This window comes from Zonotrichia leucophrys, chromosome 14, assembly GCF_028769735.1.
Source record: "Zonotrichia leucophrys gambelii isolate GWCS_2022_RI chromosome 14, RI_Zleu_2.0, whole genome shotgun sequence".
Classification (NCBI taxonomy): Eukaryota; Metazoa; Chordata; class Aves; order Passeriformes; family Passerellidae; genus Zonotrichia; species Zonotrichia leucophrys.
In genome coordinates, this window is record NC_088184.1 from 13,478,719 (window position 1) to 13,498,133 (window position 19,415).

General features: G+C 56.7%; 1 protein-coding gene across 1 annotated transcript in view; it reads right to left on the reverse strand.

The window, feature by feature from the left end:
* KCNJ12 (potassium inwardly rectifying channel subfamily J member 12) overlaps positions 1–11,230 on the reverse strand; it is a 35,595-nt gene extending 24,365 nt beyond the window's left edge. The window contains exon 1 of the mRNA XM_064725831.1: positions 10,357–11,230. The gene's annotated coding sequence lies outside the window, so the exon portion shown is untranslated. The remainder of the gene's footprint in view (positions 1–10,356) is intronic.
* Between the last annotated feature and the right edge of the window lie 8,185 nt (positions 11,231–19,415).

Genomic DNA, 19,415 nt, shown 5'->3' on the forward strand with positions numbered 1-19,415 from the left:
AGGAGGATTTCAGCTCCCAACTCAATCTGTTGGAGAACTTGGCCTGCTCCCCGTCAGGCTGAAAATAGCACACATGTAAGGACGTGCACGCAGTGCTGGCTGTGTCCTCGCCGAGCGCTTCCTTCCTGCCGCGCTCCACGCAGCGCCCGCGCCCCGGACCCCGCAGCCCCCGAGACCCCCATGGGGCACAGAGCCAGGCAAAGATGCTCCTCAGAGCATCCTCATGCCACACATCACGGGCAGTGCACAGATCCTTTCACCTTCAGCCGTTTTTCACGTGTCCGTCCGGCGGCGGCTTCCCCGCCGTTCTCATCTGGAGCGGCTCACGGCGGGAGCCGAGCTTTATTAGAAACTGGCATCTGGCTTTATCTGAAACTGGCTTCAGCCCTCCCCGCAGCCCCCGCTCAGCCTTGGCATCGGGATGGGGCAGAGAGCACGCACCGGTGCCCAGCAGGCGGGCAGGGAACTTCCACAAGTCCCCGGTTTTATTCCTGGTTTTATCTGCGAGCTCATTATTGGCGATGGGAGAATAAAGCCCCGGTGCTGGCTGCGGGAGCCTGCGCTGCCCGGCCGGGGTCGAGCCCCAGCCCTCGGAGGGACGGGGAGGCAGCAGAGAGTGCTGCAAGCTGGAGGATGGAGATAACCCTGGCGGCAGCCAGAGCTGATTCCTGCAGCGGAGAGGGAAGAAAAGAGGCTGAGCTCCCCACGGACAGCAGGCACGGGAATAATGGGAGAGCTTTGTCGGGACGTCGCGGCAGCTCTGAGCACAGCTTGTGCAAAGTGCCGCTCCCCTCCCGTCCCTGCTGGGAATACCTCTAAAGAAATGTTCCTCTAAAGGGCAAATACCCCGGGATGGAGGAAATGCAGGAAGCAGCCTTGTGGGGCAGCGACTGAGGGATCTAGGAGTGCAAAAAGCAAAGAACACCGGATGTACAGGGACACACATGGATGTACAGGTGATCCACACGGATGTACAGGGACACACACGGATGTACAGGGACACACACGGATGTACAGGGACACACACGGATGTACAGGGACACACACGGATGTACAGGTGATCCACACGGATGTACAGGGACACACACGGATGTACAGGGACACACATGGATGTACAGGTGATCCACATGGATGTACAGGGACACACACGGATGTACAGGTGATCCACACGGATGTACAGGGACACACACGGATGTACAGGGACACACATGGATGTACAGGGACACACATGGAGATTGGTGCTTGCAAGAGGGAGTTGTCAGAAACACACAGGTGGTTCTGTGCTCGGGGTGAGCTGTGCACAGCCTGTGGGGTGATGCCCTGTGCAGCAGGAGCCAGCAGCCCTCCAGATCCCAGCCTGTCCCATGTCCCAGGGATGGCTCCACAGAGCACCCAGCAGACAGGCACTGCCTTGTGAGAACACCTTTGTGTTTTGTGCCTTGTGAGAACACATTTCTTCCCCCAAATCTCCACTGTGCCAGGGCTCTGCTTTGTGCCAACAGAGGCCTCATGGTGCAGCACTTGGCTGGGGACAGCAGCAGGACACCAGGGAATATCAGTTGGCTGGGCAGGGACCAAGATCTCACTCACAGCACTCCAGATCTGCACCTGGGCATGGCCAAAACCTCTCTGCTTCCCAAAACCCTCTGAGGAGCAGCGTGTGGTATCAGCTCTCCTGAAACAAAGCCATTGTGGTTGAGGCAGGATCCTTATTAATCCTTTCCTCTCTTTAATTTCCATTTTTTCTCAGTTTCCTTCCCCGTTGCTCAGGCAGGGCTTGGGTAGGGCCCTGCTGCTGCCAGGCTGTGTCCCTGTGGCACAGTGCCACTGGTGCCATTGCTGTGTGGCACAGGGAGGTGATGGGGGCTGCATTTGGGGTGCATGGTGAGATCAGAGGCATGGAAAGGGAAGGGAGACAGGGACAGGGCAGAGAGCCCCAGACAGAGGGGAAGGGGAAGGTGGGGAGCACCAAAATCAGCCAAAATCACCACATCAGCAGCAGGCAGTGGGGTGGCAGGGATGCACAGGTGGATCCCAGCCCCATCCTCCATCCAGCTGCGGGTGGAGACAGGAAACTGCCACTTATTGAACCAGATTTGGTGAAACATGCCAGCTTCCCCCCAGACACCATTCCCAGGCATGGATCACAGGGAAAAGAGTGGGACAGGACATCCTCAGCACCCACAAAACGCAGAGATCGCCTTTCCCACCCCTGCCAGCAGCGCCTTCCTCAGCCACCCACCACCAACACATCTCCTTCCACCCTTGGGCCATCCCCTTCCTCCCCCAGGACCCTGAAAAGCACAATTACCCTATTACAGCCCACACCCAGCACTCCTGCAGTCCTTTCCAGCACCAGCCCTGCAACACCAATGGCCATTGATGCCAACAGCGTGTCCCCAGCTGCCAGGGGACCCTGGGCAGGGGTCAGCACCCAGAGCCTGGTGGCTCCAGGCCCTCCCATGGTGCCCACCCTTACATAAACACCCAGGCCTGGGACTGTTTGTGTTTGTGCTGCCTTCAGCGCTGTGCTCCTCAACCCTATTTGCATAACAAATAATTAATAATAATTAATGACTGGGAGGACGGTGTGGGTTGCCAGATTGTGCTGATTAGTGAACAAACACCATTGCACCAGTGAAGGCAGGCATCACACGGCCCTGTGTCCTCACCATGTGTGGGATGGGGACACAGTGGGGACAATGTCCTGTGTGACTCCTGGCCCTTCTTGGGGAGGGGGAAGAGGAGGAGGAAGAAGAGGATGAGGAGGAAGCAGTGCTGTGGGTGGTGGTGGGATGGGTCACTGGTGCTGCCAGGTGGGTGCCTTGGCACAGCCCTGCTCTGTGCCCACACATGTGGCACCCCATGGCACCCCAATGCACCCCACGGCATCCCACAGATTCCTACAGCATCCCACAGCATCCTACAGCACCCCACAGCATCCCACAGATTCCTACAGCATCCCAATGCACCCCACAGCATCCCACAGATTCCTACAGCATCCCACAGATTCCTACAGCATCCTACAGCATCCCACAGCGTTCCACAGCATCCTACAGCACCCTACAACATCCCACAGCATCTCACAGCTTCCTACAGCATTCTATAGCACCCCACAGCATCCCAATGCACCCCAGTGCACCCCACAGTATCCCACAGCATCTCACAGCATCCTACAGCATCCCATCACATCCCACAGCACCCCATAGCACTCTACAGCCTCCCACAGCACCCCCAGGCTCGCTCTGTGCCCTCATTAGAGCCCGGGACAGCGCTCCCTAATTGTCTGCCGATGGCGCCGCTCCGCATCATTAACGAGCCGAGCAGCACTGGCTCATTAAGGCGAAGCCTTTGCTCCGGCAGCTCCGCAGCCAAACCGGGCTGGGGACACTCTGACCACAAGGTCCTGGCCGGTGGCACCCCCTCCCTGCTCCAGGGGGGCTGAAAGCACCCAAAAATCCCCCCAGTGCTGGAATGTGGGGATGTGAGCAATGGGATGGGGTGTTTGACATCCTGGAGCAGCCTCTGCCTGGAGATCACACACCTGCAGCTCCTGGGGCATGAAAGGGGAAAAGGAGAGGGAAAAGGAAAAGCAGGGGGAAAAAACCCCAAACCAAACCAAACAAAAAAAAAAAAAACCACCCCAAAACAAACAAAAAAATCCAAACAAAAAACAGAAGGGGAAAAGAGAGGGGGAGACAGAAAAAAACAAAGGAAAGGAATGAAGACAGCAGAGAGGAAAGGGAAAGGGAAAGGGAAAGGGAAAGGGAAAGGGAAAGGGAAAGGGAAAGGGAAAGGGAAAGGAAAGGAAAGGGAAAGGGAAAGGAAAGGAAAGGAAAGGAAAGGAAAGGAAAGGAAAGGAAAGGAAAGGAAAGGAAAGGAAAGGAAAGGAAAGGAAAGGAAAGGAAAGGAAAAAGGAAAGGAAAAGGAAATCGGGTTCTCTTGTCTTAGATCTGCTCAAGCACTGACTGCTGCTCACATGGGAGCACTGGGAGCAGTGGGATGCTGGGATGAGCAATGGCCAGAGCTTGTGGATCTGTGTGGCCAGAGGCAGACTGGGTGCAGGTGCCTTCCTCCCTGGCAGAGCAAGGGATGAAGCAGAGCTCAGCCCTCTCTCACTCCCCTCCACAAAACTCTGCAGGTCCAGCTCAATGTCCCCAATCCCTGCAGTGTCCCAGACAAGCCCTGGATGCCAGCAGAGCTCTGGGGCCTCTCAGCCTTTCTCCCACTGCAGCCTCAAAGCAGCCCCTGCTGTACCCCAGCAGAGCAGTGATGCCTCACTGCCTCTCCTCTATCACTGTAATTCCTTTGCTCTGCTGAATTGCTTCCCCTTCAGCACCACACACAATCCATTGCACTGTAATTACACGGGGATTTTAATATCTGGTGTATTTATAAGATGCACTTAATTCATCAGCCCCTTCAGGCACACTGTCAGCGCAGCCCTCGGCACGGTGGGAAGGATGACTCGCTGTCAGATGCAGATTAGCTGGCCCATGGGTGTGACGAGCTGTGGAGGGTGTTCTGAGCCCAACTGAGAGCCCAGCCTGGCTGAGGGGCAGGATCCCAGCGTGCCAGGTGCCCCAACCCTCCAGGGGCTGTGCCAGGGCTCCCCTGAGCTGCTGCAGGGACAAAGCAGCACAATCCAGAGACTTCTCCCTAACGTTTGAATCATCCAACAGGTTGGAATTTGGCAGAAATGTGTTGGGGTGAGAACCCCTACAGCCCAAGCACTGGGGGTTCCCCAAGCGAGGTGAGGGACCCACATTCAGACCCCAAGAAGAAAGTAGCCACTACTGAAGGCTTATTTTTCCTGGCATTTGTTTTGGTGGCTCCTTTCCAGCCGCGTCCTAAAAGGGAACCAAAGGCCTTTGAGCCTCTTGCAGGGAGCACAATGCAATGATTTTCCCAGCCCGGGCAGGAGGGATGAGCTCACTGGTGTCCTTGGTTCCCCCTGGCCTCGGGGTGTGGGGTCCCTGTGCCCAGCACAGCGTGTGCCCTTCAGGAGGATGCTGGGGGTGCTGGGGCTCCATCCCACCCAGCCCTGGCAGAAATGCCAGCTGAGCCTGGGAACGAGGGGCAAACGGGGAGAGAGAAGAGTGGTCTCACTGCCTCGGTCCCTGGGGCCACCCTGGCTGTCACTGATGGATGACACCACGTATTTCACACTGGGATCACACTGGGATTTCCCACAGCCCTGCAGTGACATCCATGCTGCCTGGTGGCACCCACAGGTGGTGGCATTGCTGTGAGGCACAGCCCAGCTGCTGGGGGCACTGGATGGCCCTGCACGAGCAGGATGGGACAGGGACCCACCAGGTCCCCAGAGCACTGGGTGAGCACTGGGACACAAACCCTGCTCCTGCTTGCAGCGAGCTGTGCTGGAGCAGAGCTGGGCCAGAGAGGGACTGAGGTGACATTTCAGCTGGAGGAGGACCTGCAGCAGGTGCCACCTGAGCCCCTGGGCTGCTGTCAGCACCCTGAGCCCACCCACAGCCCCCGGGGCTGGGTCAGATCCCAGCTGTACCTGGCACTTGGCAGTGGTCAGGCACGGTGACACCCTGGTGACACACTGATGGCACGCTGGTGACACACTGGTGGCACACTGGTCCCTGCCACACCACGGCCTTGGCACAGCCTGGCAGGGAGGTCTCTCCCCACATCTCCGTGTTCTGGCACCCTGTGGCTTCCTGGGAACTCAAGCAGGGGACACGAATGGCCAGGGTGTCCCCCCATGGCCCTTGGCATGTCACACACACCCAGAGGTGCCCATCCCTGCCAGGCTGCCCCTAGTGCCAGCCCTGAGTGGGGACACCAGCTCTGGGGGCAGAGCTTGGGCTGAGCTGGGGCACCTCCAACCCAGGGTTCTCTGAGGAGCTGCTAATTCCCCATCCAGAGGGTCCCTGGTACCCGCTCCCCACAGCACGGCACAGCTCCTGCCTCAGTTTCCCCACCTGCACAGTGCTCTCCGAGAGGGGACAGGCAGCACTGTGGGTAGCAGGGGGTGCAGCAGGGGCTCCAACCTCACCTCTGGCTCAGGACCAGGACAGTGCCCTCTCTGCTGTCCCCATCCCCAACCCCTCCTCCTGCTGCCACCCAGGGGGAACCCTGATCCCCAAGGTCACTGCCAGACGGGGCTGTGAGCAAACACCTCAACCCCACACCCAGCCAGCCCTACCAACCACCCCCTCCTGATGCTGCCCCTCCCCGGAGCTCAGCTGCCCTGCAGGTGTCCCCCTGCCTCCCCCTGTCCCCAAAAAGCGAATTTCCCGGGAGCCGGGCTCGCGCTGCAGCTCCGCCGGTGGCACTGGCGCTGAGCAGAGCACACACTGCAGCACGGCCGTTACGTAAGCCCCAGCCAGCTCGGGGGATGTAGGACACCAGGGTTGTCCCCCGGCCCCCCCCCAGGGCTGCCTCCCCCACCCCGGGGCTTGGGAGTTTGGGGAAAACCCCCCCAGCCCAGCCCACAGTGCAAGGAGGGGCTGGGGCGGCTCTAGGGATGCTGTGGCACTGCTGCGGGGCACACGGGGGTGGCACTGGGGTGGCACTGGGGGGACAGGAGGGTTGGGCCGCTGTGGGGCAGGGGATGGGGCATGGGAGGTGGGGATGGGGCTGGGAGGCAGCGGGTGCTGCACCCACATCCCACTGAGTCCCTCTGGGCTCTCCAGGGCTCACCCGGGCAGGTGAGGGCTCAGGGAAGGAGCCAGGGTCAGGCTGTGCCTCCCCCGGGGTGACTCACGGAGCAGGATGCAAGGATCCAGTCCTGATCCCAGCCTGCTGCATCTGCAGCCCCATCCTCACAAATCCGGAGGGTCAGCATCCCTCAGGACAGCATCCCTGTGACAGCATCCCTGTGACAGCATCCCTGTGACAGCATCCCTGCCATCACCCTCCGTGGGATCAGCGTCCCTGGAGCAGCATCCCAGAGAGGAGGAACACCCCTGGTGCCTCCAGCACAGGCTGGGGAGCCACGAGCAGGATTTCCCAGAGCTGGAGGGAAAATCCTTCCCCTGCAGGACAGCCCTGGCCCCACCTGCCCTGCATCCCTGCGGGGACACGGAGGTGAGGGGTGGCACAGCTGGCATCACCCATCCGCAAACACCCATCCCCGTGCTGGGGGCACGGCCAGGGGGCAAACAGGGCTGGCAGCACCCCCGGGATCAGCCTTATCCTGGGCACCAGAGCATCGGGATCCCGGCAGCATCCCCTGCCTTGGTGCAGGATTGGGAGCCCAAATCCCCCACAGCACCACAATTAAGTGATTTCTCTCTGGTTTTCTGTCAAGCACAGTCTGGATCTGGCCATTTCTGTTTAAGGATGTCAGGGAGGAGGAGAAAAAAGCCCAGGCTAAAGGTCCCAGCAATGGGAGATACCAGAGCAGGAAATTAATGTTAATTAATTCATAATGACGCTGAGATAGTGATACCAGATGCTTCAAAAGTCCAATGGGGGAATCTGAGAGAGCTTTGCAAGGAATCCATCGCCCACCGGCAGCCCTGCCTCACTGCAAGCTGGGAACAGGGAGTGAGCTGGGAACTGGGATCAAGCTGGGACTGCAGGACCCAGCTGGGACCAGGGAACAAGCTAGGAACGAGCTAGGAATGGTGAAAAAGGGGCACATCCCTGTGAGGTGACAAGCCCACCGTCACACAGAGCTGTGCAGAGCAGCACTGGGAGCCTCCCTGCCACCACACTCCCACCTTTCTCCCCTGCACCCCAACTCAGAAGCCAGAGTGGAGCTGGAGTGATGAGACACCCACCGAGCTCTGCTCCCTGGGGCACAGGGGCTTCCCAAGACCCTGAATGCTCATTTTTTCCTCTTTTTTCCTCCATTTCAGGAACACCAGGGCCAGGGCAGGTGGCTGGGTATGCACTGGGCACTCAGGGGGATGGAGGGACAGCCTCATGATCTGGGACAGGGACACAGATCCTTTGCCAAGCAGTGTCCCCACACTCAGGGGACAATTTCTCCTCCTCATCCATGCGAGCCAGCCCTTGCCCTGCACTGCCAAACCCAAACACGGCTGGACTTCAGCCAAGGGGTGCAAAAGAGCCCAGAAAGGGTCTTGAGCCTGGTGCCACCTCCCCAGGGCTGGGGACGGCAGAGCCAGCACCGGGAAGGGTGCAAGCACGAACTCTGCAAAACCCACAGGCAAACCCTGGGCTTGGGGCTGTTTATCCTGGCAGGGGGATTGTGCTCCTTGCACAGTGATCCAGCAGCTCCTGCACCCAGAGGGGACCCTCGGGACGGGGCCTGGCAGGGGCAGAGCAGGGTGGCACAGCCAGGGCACGGCACTGCCATCGCTGCTTACATAAGGTGTCCCCTCCAAGTGCCACACACCCGAGCGGTGACAGGAGAGCAGGACTGTCCCACTCCTGCTGCAGGCAGCACCCCCAAAACTGCCAACCCAGCCCCGTTCCCCCTGCACAGGAGTTGGGTGAGGCTCTCATGTCTCTCAAGCACATTCCCACCCCAGGAGCCCCTAAAGCTGGCAGGAATTGGGTGGAAATGCCAGGTTTCAGCTCACGGTGCTGCTCCCCTGAAGTTTATCCGCAGCAGGAGCATTTCTGCTGCGCTGCTGGTGGAGCTGCCCCAGCCAGCAGGGACAGGGGAAACCACACTGTGACACCACCAAAAACTACAGAGCACCACGGCACCAGAGTCAGGGTGACACCAAAATCCCAACCCCAGCTGGTCCCACGGGAATTGCCATAACCATCCCTGGCTCATTCCAGCGCTAAGGAAAAAACTGCTTTGACTTCACAGGCAAAGCAACTCTTTTTGGGTAAAGAGCAGCAGAGGCAACACAGGATTTCAAAGTGTGTTTTGGATCAGAGGCAAGAAGTAAAGTGGCCTTTACGGTGCCTTCCCCAGCAAAGCCAGAGCTTTATTAAGCTTATCTGGCATGGATGGGAGCGCTCGCTGTTCTTCCAGGCCTGAAAAGAGCAGGCAAGGATTTTCTTTTTTTTTTTAAATTTTTTTTTTCAAGTCTTGTTTTCATTATTTTCTGGTGGCTTCATTGCTTTGTGCTCACACAAAGGGAATTTCACCTGCTGTTCCAAACAAAAGGCCCTGGAAAGTTTTGCAGAGAAGGGGATGAGGGGAAGAAGGTTTGTAGAAGCAAAACGAGTTGTTGCAGGGCTTGTTGTGGATTTTTTTCCACAGTGACCTGTAAAACATCCCCAGCTCTCTGCTGCTTGCAGAGGACCTGGCGCCGACATGTGAGCGCCCTGTCCCCAACTGTGTCACCCCTGGGATGGGAATGGGAAGGTATCAGAAATTGGGGTTGATTTGGGGTGCAGAGGGAAGGCAGCAGGACCGCTTCCCATGTTTTTCACGGGCAAAGTCACGCCACGCTTTCTAAGAACAGGAAAGAAGAGAACCCAGCCCTCGTTTGCTGACACCACAGCAAAACAGGTGGTTCAAAATCACAAGTGCAAAACGGGGGGAAGAAAATAAACCCTATTTGGTGATTTTGTGCTCATATTCACTGCAAAACTGTCCGGGAATGCTGCTAAATACACACCATTTTCCCTCTCACACTCTTTGCTCTATAATTAAGAGAGACTTCTAAAAATACGAACGGCCTCGAGCACCCAGTGAAGGCGTGCAGGTGCTGCTAACTGGAGGCACTTTAGTACAGCTCATTTTCTGGACAATTTTACTCGCCTGGCTCGTGCTCAGCGCCGATACTATTACAGTGATGCAATTATGCTGCTGCTGCTGCTGCTGCTGCTGCTGCTGCTGCTCTGCCGGGCTCGGCTCGCTCGGGTTTTTCCCTGTGCTTTGCAGTTTGCCTCCCAAGCCCCCCCAGCCCCGCAGCTCCCGGGCTCACCCCAAGCGTGTCCCCGCCGGCAGGGCCCGGGGAGCTGGGGATAGGAGTCAGGAGCTGTGTGTGTGTGTCACACCAACATGTGAACATCCCTGTGTGGGCACCGAGGGGCACAACCCCGCGTGGGCATCGCCCAAAGCAGCCGCTGTGCAAAAGTTTTGGGTGAGGAAGCGAGCTGGCCGGGGGAAGCGAGCAGAGGGGAGCAGGGGCACGGAGAGGAACCCAAAAAGCAGCAGCAATACCCTCAGTGCTGGCTGGGCACGGAGGGGGCCCATGGCACTGGCACGGTGACGCCACCTGGCAAAGCATCCCCCCCTCAAAAACTGGCATTTGGGGCACAGGGGTGAGGGGGAACTTTCCCCGTGGAGCCGGCGCTGCGAAACTTCCCCGTCTTATTTCTCCATTAGGGCTGCAATAGGTGGAAGTGATTGACTCACTATGAGACTGCTGTTTTTGCCTCTGACTTGGGATCGAGACGGAGCTGGAGGAGCCGTGGTGGGCAGGCACCGGAGCCGGCACTTACCTCTCACTGCATCCAGCCCCTCGGGCCGTGGGGCTGCAGCTCCTGGACAGTTAGCTGGCAGGGCACCCCACATCCACTCGGCTTTCTCCCAGGACCGACGTTCGGCTGCTGCTTCTTAGGCACAGACCCAACCCCTCCATTCCAACCACAGGGGGAAAAAATATATCTTCTTCCAAAAGAAAAAAAAAATAAAAAGAAAAGGAGGGAGATTAAAAAAATAAAGCAAAAAAAAAAAAAACAAACTCGCTTTTTTTCTTGGTTCGGTTTCCCCGTGGAGAAAAAAAGAAAAACAGATAAATCCCAGCGACCAAGAGATCCAGACTCAGGTGAATTTAGCTTCAAACTCCCTCTGCGCTTTCGGAGCCTTCACCCTCAAATGGGCTCTGGAAGATGCTGGGGGACCCATCGTAGCCAAAGTGTCATCAAATATCCTTCGGGCTCAACTCCGCTCCTGCCCGGGGAGGGTGGACTTCTTCCCTTTTCCCTGCTTGCTGCGTGCTGTGGAGTTGGCAGGGACCTGCCTGTTCCAGCCTCAGCGTGGAGGGTGGGTGGGTTGGTTGGTTGATGTGGGTTGGTTTTCTCTCTTTTTTTTTTTTTTTTTTTTTTTTTCTCGCCGCTATTGGTTTCCCTGCTATCTGATCCTGAGCGAGCGCTGCAGCTCGCCGCTGCTTCCCTGCTTTTTTCCCCCCACCAGCTCCCAGGCTTTTTGACAGGGAATGAAACACAGACACCCAGTGAGACAGGCTCCGGCTTCTACAAAGCTCCACTCCCTCCTGCTGCCTTTGTCCGCGAACAGCAACTCCTCCAACTCTGCCCGTAGACACGAGGGAACCTCTGCATCAGCACTTTCCTAATGGCTGCTTCGCCCCAGCCCTTCGGCCCTTCTGCTGCTGCTGCTTCTTCTTCCTCTTCTTCTTCTTCTTCCTCTCCTCTACCTTGATGGCTTCCGCTGGCTTTTTCTAGCCCGGCAGGCACAGAGCCGGGAAGCAACAGCCCCTTCCCGATGGATGCATCTCAGCTCCCCCGCGCTGCTCGGGGGGCAGCAGCCCTGCAGCCCATCATCATCCTCGCTGGGCACCTTCCATGGAAAATCGGTGCTGGGACAGCGTCCCTGAAGGCTTCACTTTGGGCTGGTTTAGGGGCAGGGGGTTGTGTGTGTGTGGGGAGGGGAGATGGGGGCAGAGAGGGGGCTGAGAATTGGAGCCGCTTCTTTTTATTGCAGGCGGGGATTATTTTTATTTTCTTTTCGAAAGGTTGACTGGAGTCCAAGTTTGTTTTGTTGGGGGTGAGCATTATTTTAAGCCGTTTGGGAGGCTTTGGGTGCCTCCAGGTCACACTATCCTTATAACAGCAAGGCCTTTTTGGAGAGGGTCAAAGTGAAACCTTCCCCTGTGGAGGGGAGCAGAGGCTCAGGGATGCTGCAGTGGGCTCACAACCCTGGCTGGCTCCCAGCCAGAGGGAGATGCAAACCAGCCACCGTCTGTAATTTTTGCTACACTTCCTCCACACTCAGTCACCCGCGAGATCCCAGGGCTGCTGCCTGCTCCTTTTTTGGGGATTCACAGGCTTTGTTCACAAAAAAAAAAAGAAAGAAAGAAATCACAGCCAGGAGACCTCCAGCCTCGCCAGCGATGCTCGGCGCTGCTCAGCGTGGCTGTCACGAGCTGGCAGGTCACAGAGAAAACATGAAACCCCACAGAACACGGCACATGAAGAGGCTGCCTCCTCCCCTGCTCTTTGGCAGCCTCTCCCTCACTTTTCCGTGGTTCCCACCACAAGTTTGGGACCAGCAATTCCTCCCTCTCTCCTTCGACAGCATCCTGGAGCAGTGACTCTCCTGGTGCCCAGCTCCTATCCTCTCCTGAGATGGAGATTGCTTCCTCACTACTCCCAAACACCTCAGGGCAACGCTCCCAGAGCTGCCTCCACTCTCCTCTCCACCTTGGCTTGTCCCATCTCACCCCATTCCACAGACCTCAGAAATACTGAATTTTAACCAACATCAAAATCCCAGGATGAAAAGCGCTGCAGGGCCTTGCCCCAGCCCTGATGGACACTCAGTTAACAGCAGGGATTTGGGATTTGCAGGTCAGAGGGGACACCAGCTCACACACTGGGCATGATGGTCTTGTGCAAGACCACTCAGGGACATCCTGACCCCAAAACACTGCTCCTTTCTGTCTGTCAGGCAGCCCCTCACACGCCAGCTCTCCTGCCACCCCAGCATGGCCATGGAAAGCTTCCCAAATACCTCCCTGCCCCAGTGCCCAGCCAGAGGTGCCAGACCAAAGTTCCTGACACTCCCTTCAAAAATAGATTAAAAGATTGGTTGCAGAGCTGGGCTGGGAGACTGGTCATGGGCCAGGGGCACGCACTGGGGTGAGGGGAGCAGCTTCAGGGTTCCCAATCCAAGAGTGGGGCTGGCTGGGAGGGCTGAGCAGCCACAATTGGCCAGGTTGGTGTTCCCATCACCTGCCCATGCTGGTGGCTTATCCCTCTCTCCCAAATTTGCTACAGGAAATGCAAATGAATAGCCTGGGACTTCCATCCTCGTAAGCCCCAGTTTCCCTCTGCTTTTGGGGAGAAGTTCCCCATGTTTTCCCATCAGGGCTGGGGAGAAGCTCATTGTCTCCTTCTGTCAGCACAGGACCACAGCCCTGGGGACCCCCATGTTCCGTGGGCTCCCAGCCAGGGAACAGCTCCAGCCAGGATCCAACCTCCCCCTTCCCCAAGCCACTCTTTTGGGAATTGTCCAGGTGAGGGGAGGAGGATGAGGGGCTGGAATGGGGGTGCTCCAATCGAGCCCTGGCGAGCGAGCGCGGCTGCGCGGGGCCGTGAGCTCGCGAGTCAGCGCTGAGCCATTAGGGCTAATTTAATCAGGATGGATGGCCCGATTGGAGGGCTGCCGTCCATAAATCCCCCCCTCCCGCTGCATTAATGTCAGGCCTCCCACAGGAGGAGGAGGCCGAGGGGGAGGCGGGGATGGGGAAACGTGCTAAGTCACCCATCCTGCTGGTGGCCGCTCAGATCGGTGCCACCAGCCCATCCTGCACACCCTGGGGACACAGGCCACTGTCCTCCAGCCCTTCTGAAAACCTAGCAGCTGGATTGCAGGGAAGCTGGGTTTGCTGAGCACCAAAAGGTGCAGGGTTGTTCACAAATCCCACAGGGCAAGGCTATGCTCCCATGGGCATCTCACCCATTTGCTCCAATGGGTTTTGCAGCAGGAGGAAGGTGGGGTGCTGGGGGAAATAGGCTTGGAGCCCCATCACACATCCCAGTGTGACAACTGGGACTTGGAAATACAAGCTGGGAAAGCCCCAAGGCTGATGGATGCAGAACCCAGCCCAGAGCCCAGAAAACATGCAGAACTCAAGCCACACCAGACCACGACATCCCTATGGAATACCAGCTCCTCTCTCCCAGCACCCCACTCCCTTCCGACTTCTGCTCCAAAAAAGGCCATTTTCAGGCTTTTGATGACCCAAAACATGTCCCTCCATCCACTCGACGGTGAGAGCCATACGTGCCAGCTCAGGAAACAAACCCTCATCCATCCAGGTCAAAAATAGCCGTGAGCTTTGCCACGGCCACGCCTCGCCCTGGCACTGCTGCCCCATCCGAGCTGGCTCCATCCCTCCCGCCCAGGCAGACCCCCAGCTCCCAGCCTGGGCCATCTGCTCACGGGCACGGGGCGCCCACCCTGCCAGGCCACAGTCTTGGCCAGCAAAGGGAGGCAGAGAGCCAAGTCCTGGTGGGATTTGGGAAGAGAGCGGGCCAGGGGATGCGGCAGACGGAGGGGAGGAGGGATGGCACGGGTCTGTAGGCACTGCTCTGGCCCCTAGAGCATTCACAGCAGGGGAGAAAGCAAGGGGTGAGAGCCCAGGGGAGAAGAGATGTTTGTGTTACCAGGGGATCTCAGCCTGGGAGAGCAGCAAGGATGTCCAGGAGCAGTTGGATGATGGAGAGAGGGATGCTCAGCCATGCCCTCCACGTCCAGAGCATCTCAAAGTCTGTCTCAGCACAGAGGGGGCACAAAAGAGCTCAGGGAGGTTGACGCCAGGGCATGAGGAGCAGTGAGCTGTGGCACTGCCATGGATTTCTCTGGAAACAGAGGAATGCACATCCCTGTGCACCTCTGGCTGTGCTTCAGTGAGACCAGGAGGGACAGAGGGCAGGGAAGGAGCCCAGCTGCAACAGGAGGAGCACAGCAGCTGAGGGCTTTTGATTGTGGTGCTTTTTTGGCACTATGAGTGAGGTCTTGGGGACCAGAAACTGCTGATGGGGGCAAGATTTGGCCATTGCCATGCAGGGATGTGGAGCAGCTCTCCATAGGTTGGTCACACCACGCCCAGCAGGTCTTGCTGTCTTGGCTCAGCACCTTTGTCTCCACTCACCCAGGAAAGAACAGCAAAAGCAGGATTGGGCCTGAGGAACCATCAGCCAGGAGCAATAATCTGCTCCATGAAAAGCTATGGAGCAGGTGAGCCATTTCTCCCCAGAATGGCTAGCACAGGGGGGAAAAAAAAAGACATTTGTATTTCTGCCAGTTGACAAAATGAAATGCCACTTGTAGCCAGTGAAACTCTGCAGATTTTGCTAATGAAGGACTGCTCCATCCAGCTTCCAGCTGGATCCCAGCCCCAGCCACAACACGGACCCTGGCAGCATCCCCGTCGCATCCCAGCACTGGTGCCACAGCCCAGGCTCCTGCACACCCAGGCTCTGCCCCACAGCAGGGACACAGACCCACTGCCAGCTTTGCTCCCCTGTGTTTGCCCTGGGGACTGTGCTGCTGGGGTAGCACCGTGTCCCTCGGGAGGCTCTAACACATCTTAGGAAATTTTCCCATTCTACTCAGTTTAATTTCACCCATTAGAGCTTGTTTCAGCAGGGTCCCGAGGGAATGGCACTCCCCAGCATCCTCCTCTGGCTCTTCCTCTGCTTCTCTTCTCCCTGTGCACACAGCTCAGCTCAGCATGGCTCAGCCTTGCTCCTCCATGAGCAGTGCTGGTCCAAACAAGCACATCCTCCATAAAATTTGCACCTCCCTGCACAGTCCCAGAGGGTTTCCCAGCTGGTCATGATACACTTTTTGGGAGTTTGAAGGTGCTGACCCTGCCCTGCTGCACACAGAGAGGACAAACACTTGAGGAGACCTTGGCTAGTGCATCTCATCATGGCCAGAGGTGGGAGCCTGCTCCTTATCCACAACTGAGAGCAAAAATTGAGCCAGTTTGGGAAAACTGTGCACCCTCAGTGTGCCACCACTCCAAGACCAGGTCAGAGACTCCATGGCTTGGGATCCTGACTGGAAAAAACATGAAAAAGCAGGAGGAAAGAAGCTTATCTGCTGCTGTCATGGCCTGCAGTGTTTGGGGGGAGGATTTGGGGCAGCAGATGGGAATTCCTAGACTTTGTGCACAATCCCAGTGCCAGCTCCATGGCCCAGTTGTGATGAGCACAGCTTTGGCTTTTTAGCATGGGATGCTCAGCAAAGAGCAGCTCCCCTGGGGGCTCACAGCACCCAGGAGAAACCATGGAGCCCTTTCAGCTTTCCTTACACCACAACCAATGCTCAGCTCCCCTTCCCCTCATCCAAAGGGTGAGGGAGGAGGAAAAGGCAGCAGTGATGAGCTGCTCACACTGTGGGTGGACACGCTGTGGGTCAGACAGGCACCTCACTCGACCCAGAGGTTTGGCTGCAGCCACACTGGAGCCCAACTGGCTGCTTACATAAAGGAGCAGAGGGCAGGGCCTGCAGGACCACCAGCACAGGCAGCAGATGCTCCCAGGGCAAATCCACCCGCCCGGGCAGACGTCACCTAATCAGCACGCTGGCTTCCTCCCAAGGCACTCCTGGGCACTCTGTAAATATCTTATGTAAGCACCCCTGGCCTGGCTGGAGCCCCGGCAGCCATGTCACAGCCATTCCCTCCTGGATAGAGGCACAGAGGAGGTCTGGGGGTTCTGAAGGGGCTTTCCCCATCATGGACCTGTCAGATCCCCTTGGTGACCCAGAGGAGGCTCCAGGGAAATTCTGATGAGTGGAGGGGAATTGCCAATCCCCAGAGGCAAAAAAACACCAGAAGAAGGGGTCAAAATGATAATTTACATCTGCCCCCAAGGTTTTTGTCCTCCAGGATTTGGTAGCTGAGTGCAGGGCTGGGAAGAGCCCAACAGCCTTTCCTACAAGGGCAGCACCTCCAGCCCAGCCACAGCTGAAGTCCCCTCAGTGATGGAGACACCACACCAAGCCAGGAGACTGTGCCAGTGCTCAGCTCCCACCATGCGAGGAATTTCTCATCTCAGTCTCCCCCAAATTTCTCAGCATTGCCAGAGACATGAGAGACACAGAGAGAGGCTCCTCTTTGTCCTGAGCAGCCTTCTGGAGGCAGCTGGAGTTGGGAGGCTGGAGAGAGCCCATGGATGGACACAACAGGGGTAGAACCAGCTGGGCTGGGGCATGAGCAGGGTGCAGAGGAGGGATAACCTGGCAGCACCTTCAGCACTTCAGGCTGCTCAGTGAGGTGAAAGTTCAGGTGAGGGCTGTGCTGCCAGACACTATTTCCTCCCTCCCTCCAGGCTCACATCTTCAAAGGATTTACCCACAGTGGTTTTGGCCAAAGGAAACCCCAAATGAGTGGGATTTTGCCTTTATCTGTCAGCACCAGCCTTGGGGGACCTGCCCATGCATGGGACATCCCCTCCTGTGCCAAACAGGGTCACAGCGAGCTCGGTGGGCTCAGACATCAGCTGGAGGATGCTCGGAGGCACAGACAGCAGCAGGCCGAGGGATCAGACAGGACACGACCCGCCCCAGCCTCCTGCTCTGTTTCACAGGTCATTTAAACACTACAAACCCGCCCTGTCTTTTACAAGAGGCATTTCACACCCGCCCCCGCTGCTAAATAAAGCATCCCCAGCCCTGCTGCACCTCCCGGGGCAGCGCTGGGCACGGAGCAAGGTTAAATTATCCCTGCACAATCAGCACCAGCGGCTCCTCCATCAGCCCTGCAGCTCCAGGCTGAGCTGGCCGTGCCACCAGGAGGGGACAAGAGAGGCAGACAGAGAATTTGGGTCTGTAGCTGGCAGAGGGGAATATACACACAAATATCTGTGCTGTCCTGCTCTTGGCAAGGCCTCTGTGCCCGCTGCTGGCAGCTCTCAGGGGTTGGGAGAGGGCAAAGGGGTGCAGGCAGCAGCTGGATGTGGGTATGGCAATAAAGGTAAAACTTTAGGGATTGCTCAAGTCCTGTCCTCAATCACACAGCACCAACTGGGCAGCTGCAGGTACCAGAGCCAAGTGGAATTGGAATTTATACAGTGGAGAAACAGCCAAAACTGGCACAAACCCCCCAGTTTTCACCCTCTGCTCAAAGCCTCGAGCAGGACTCACAGCAAACACCAGAGCTGTGCCAGGGAAGCCAAGAGGCCAGGCTGAAACTGAGCTGCATTTTTGGGATCACCTGCCTGTGATGGGTTTCTGGAGGGTGGAGTCCTACAAAACAGAGGTTCAGTAGTGCCCAGGGCCAGGGAGATGAAAGGCTGAGCTATTCTTTGGGTTGTGGAGCAAAATAAAACTGTACATTCATATGGAAACAAATTATTTTTAAGTGAAAGACTAAATTATAAAGGTTTTGTTCCGTGAGCCTCAAAGTAGTTTGTTCAATCCAAAAGGCAGCAGCTCCCCACCAGGTTGTTGCACTCATTTGTAAATCACAGTTCTCCCCTAGATAATTTAAAAGACATTTTCCAAAGCAGAAGAGGCAATTGAAAAAAAAAAATAAATTAACTCTAAACAGAGCATTCTGACTCTCCCTGAAAACTTCACATTTCCAAAAAGCCAAGGTAAAGCACCGTGGTGTTCCCAGTTGTTTCTCTCCCCCATTTTGAGCAGTCACATGTAATTCCTGAGCTCTGCATGAGTTTGGGATGGGTGCCAGGCTCTGCAGTGCCAGTGCTGAGCACACACAGCTGCCAGCACACCCCAGCAAAGCCCAGGGCAGGGAGCTCCTAAAGGGGTGAGGAATCCCCTTTCCCTTTTTTGGGGTGTTTATCCCTGTGGGGTGAGCCAGGGAATTCCATGTGGGATGCAGGCGTGGCACAGCAGTTCCCATCAGGTGGGTACCTGCTGCTCTGGGGTGCTCCAGTGCTCACAGAGATGACACAGAAGGGCTGATTCCCTCATGGAGCTGCTGTGGAACATCCTAAAGGTCTCTTTTCAGCGGGGAGCTCACTCTTCTGCAATGCTCAGGTGGCACACGCACCTCACACGGGGATGCCAAAGCAAGGTGAGGTGGAACACCCAGGCCAGGTGTGATCCAGGCCTCTGGGAGAACAGAAAACTCCTCCTGGCAGCTCATGCCTCAAATCCAGCACTATTGGGATGGGAATTTGGCTGTCACCAGCTGTAAATGCCCGTGACAGGGCAGAAATTATTGATGTCCTTCCCTGAGGCCTGCAGCCAGCAGGAGGGCACGGCCTACCAGGCCTGCACTTTGTGCTTCCCAACAAAGATGCTTCTTAAGAATTCCTTTTATTCTTCCTCTCTCCCCCTCCTTTCTGGATGATGGATGATAAAAAACAAAGCAGCAAAACCTTCCCAGAGCCCAGTCCTGAGTGACCCCCAAGCCCTCACATCTCCCTGGATGTCAGCAAGGCTCCAGTGTGAATTTTTGGCTTGGTTTATCAGGGATCAAACTGTGCCTCTCCCCAGGGGACCTTCCACTTCTTCTCCATTAAGATAAAAAGGAGAAAAGTTTTAAAAGCCCACTGTTTAACAAGGCAGCTGCAGGGAGGCTGCTCCACTGATTGAGTTTTTACCTGGTCCTTACAGGCAAGCTCAAGTACTTAACATAGAAATGAGGTTTAGTCACAGCGAGGCATTTGGGATTAGAGCTGGCTGGAGGAACTCTGATGAAACCACGTTCCTTCAGAATATGCACTCTTGTCAAAATTGAAATGTTTTGTGAGATTGAATAGGTTTAGCCAGAAGTTCATTTCCCAAAGAAAATCAGGGAGAGGTTGCAGGAAAATTTGTTGAATGAAAAAAGATG